This window comes from Oncorhynchus tshawytscha, linkage group LG25 (assembly GCF_018296145.1).
Source record: "Oncorhynchus tshawytscha isolate Ot180627B linkage group LG25, Otsh_v2.0, whole genome shotgun sequence".
NCBI lineage: Eukaryota > Metazoa > Chordata > Actinopteri > Salmoniformes > Salmonidae > Oncorhynchus > Oncorhynchus tshawytscha.
The window spans coordinates 44933613-44937209 of NC_056453.1; positions in this window are offsets into that span (position 1 = coordinate 44933613).

The window sequence follows — 3597 nt, forward strand, 5'->3', positions numbered from 1 at the left end:
TTTTGCAAATATTCTGTCTGATAATTCTTTAAGTTTTGGGGTTAAAAAGGACAGCTTGATGTAGATTCAGAAAAAAATTGTAGATTTTTATGTTATTTTAAATTGTTTCTGATTGGTCAAAAGGAGAACTCTGGTATCTCCATTGCCCAATTGGACACTATGTTTTGAGTGACACCCACCCTGACCCATCAGAAGCTATAGAGAGACACCCCTGACCTATCAGAATCGGAAAGGGTCTCTGTGCTGTGGATAATACAGTTATCCTATTGGAGCTGAGTGTATAGGGGAGGAGCAACATCAGAACCCAGAAACAAATCTTGTGTGTTAGCTATGACATGCATGTTAAGTCTGTCAAGAGTGAATTATCATGACCACGGCTCCCATCGAGAACCTGTGGCGGGATGGGTGACCATTCTACTAGTTTCCCACTGCCAGACATAACACACAGACTGGCTGTGGTCAGGGCTAGCTTTCTACCGCCCTCTCCTAAAGGTGACTTGGGCAGATATATGATATTCCGGGTCCCATATGTGATTATACACTTGTTTATTTAGAATGCACTTGTTTATTTTTGTTGTTGTTGACGAATCCGATCTGCCCTCCACTCTGCCCTATGGATCTGCCCTCCACTCTACCCTATGGATCTGCTCTCCACTCTGCCCTATGGATCTGCCCTCCACTCTGCCCTATGGATCTGCCCTCCACTCTGCCCTATGGATCTGCCCTCCACTCTGCCCTATGGATCTGCCCTCCATGCCCTGCCCTCCACTCTGCCCTATGGATCTGCCCTCCACTCTACCCTATGGATCTGCCCTCCACTCTGCCCTATGGATCTGCCCTCCACTCCCTCCACTCTACCCTATGGATCTGCCCTCCACTCTGCCCTATGGATCTGCCCTCCACTGCCCTCCACTCTGCCCTATGGATCTGCCCTCCCTCTGCCCTCTGCCCTATGGATCTGCCCTCCACTCTGCCCTATGGATCTCTCCACTCCCTATGGATCTGCCTCCACTCTGCCCTATCCATCTGCCCTCCACTCTGCCCTATGGATCTGCCCTCCACTCTGCCCTATGGATCTGCCCTATGGATCAGCCCTCCACTCTACCCTTTGGATCTGCCCTCCACTCTGCCCTCCACTCTGCCCTATGGATCTGCCCTCCACTCTGCCCTCCATCTGCCCTCCACTCTGCCCTATGGATCTGCCCTCCACTCTGCCCTATGGATCTGCCCTCCACTCTGCCCTCCACTCTGCCCTCCACTCTACCCTATGGATCTGCCCTCCACTCTACCCTATGGATCTGCTCTCCACTCTGCCCTCCACTCTACCCTATGGATCTGCCCTCCACTCTGGATCTGCCCTCCATGGATCTGCCCTCCACTCTGCCCTATGGATCTGCCCTCCACTCTGCCCTATGGATCTGCCTCCACTCTGCACTCCACTCTGCCCTCCACTCTGCCCTATGGATCTGCCCTCCACTCTGCCCTGTGGATCTGCCCTATGGATCAGCCCTCCACTCTGCCCTCCATCTACCCTTGGATCTGCCCTCCATCTCTACCCTCCACTCTGCCCTATGGATCTGCCCTCCACTCTCAGCCCTCCCCTCTGCCCTCCACTCTGCCCTCCATCTGCCCTCCACTCTACCCTATGGATCTGCCCTCCACTCTACCCTATGGATCTGCCTCCACTCTGCCCTATGGATCTGCTCTCCACTCTGCCCTCCACTCTGCCCTATGGATCTGCTCTCCACTGTGCTCTCCACTCTACCCTATGCATCTGCCCTCCACTCTGCCCTCCACTCTGCCCTATGGATCTGCCCTCCACTCTACCCTCCACTCTACCCTATGGATCTGCCCTCCACTCTACCCTCCACTCTACCCTATGGATCTGTCCTCCACTCTACCCTATGGATCTGCCCTCCACTCTACCCTATGGATCTGCTCTCCACTCTGCCCTATGGGTCTGCTCTCCACTCTGCCCTATGGATCTGCCCTCCACTCTGCCCTCCACTCTGCCCTGTGGATCTGCCCTATGGATCTGCCCTCCACTGCCCTATGGATCTGCCTCCACTCTGCCCTATGGATCTGCCCTCCACTCTGCCCTATGGATCTGCTCTCCACTCTACCCTATGGATCTGCTCTCCACTCTGCCCTATGGATCTGCTCTCCACTCTACCCTATGGATCTGCTCTCCACTCTGCCCTATGGATCTGCTCTCCACTCTACCCTATGGATCTGCTCTCCACTCTGCCCTATGGGTCTGCTCTCCACTCTGCCCTATGGATCTGCTCTCCACTCTGCCCTCCACTCTGCCCTATGGATCTGCTCTCCACTGTCTCTCCACTCTACCCTATGCATCTGCCCTCCACTCTACCCTATGGATCTGCCCTCTACTCTACCCTATGGATCTGCTCTCCACTCTACCCTATGGATCTGCTCTCCACTCTACCCTATGGATCTGCCCTCCACTCTACCCTATGGATCTGCCCTCCACTCTACCCTATGGATCTGCCCTCCACTCTGCCCTATGGATCTGCCCTCCACTCTGCCCTATGGATCTGCCCTCCACTCTGCCCTATGGATCTGCCCTCCACTCTGCCCTGTGGATCTGCCCTGGATCTGCCTCTCCACTCTGCACTCCACTCTACCCTCCACTCTGCCCTATGGATCTGCCCTCCACTCTGCCCTGTGGATCTGCCCTTGGATCTGCCCTCCCCAGCCCTCCACTCTGCCCTCCATCTGCCCTCCACTCTACCCTATGGATCTGCCCTCCACTCTGCCCTATGGATCTGCTCTCCACTCTGCCCTCCACTCTGCCCTATGGATCTGCTCTCCCTGTGCTGCCCTCCACTCTCTCACTCTACCCTATGCCCATCTGCCCTCCACTCTACCCTCCACTCTGCCCTATGGATCTGCCCTCCACTCTGCCCTATGGATCTGCCCTCCACTCTACCCTATGGATCTGCTCTCCACTCTGCCCTATGGGTCTGCTCTCCACTCTACCCTATGGATCTGCCCTCCACTCTGCCCTCCACTCTGCCCTGTGGATCTGCCCTATGGATCTGCCCTCCACTCTGCCCTATGGATCCGCTCTCCACTCTGCCCTATGGATCTGCCCTCCACTCTAACTCCCTATGGATCTGCCCTCCACTCTACCCTATGGATCTGCCCTCCACTCTACCCTATGGATCTGCTCTCCACTCTACCCTTTGGATCTGCCCTCCACTCTACCCTATGGATCTGCCCTCCACTCTGCCCTATGGATCTGCCCTCCACTCTACCCTATGGATCTGCTCTCACTCTACCCTATGGATCTGCTCTCCACTCTACCCTATGGATCTGCCCTCCACTCTACCCTATGGATCTGCCCTCTTCTCTACCCTATGGATCTGCTCTCCACTCTACCCTATGGATCTGCCCTCCACTCTGCCCTATGGATCTGCCCTCCACTTTACCCTATGGATCCGCTCTCCACTCTGCGCTTCACTCTGCCCTCCACTCTGCCCTATGGATCTGCCCTCCACTCTGCCCTATGGATCTGCCCTCCACTCTGCCCTCCACTCTGCCGCTATGGATCTGCTCTCCACTCTGCCTCCACTC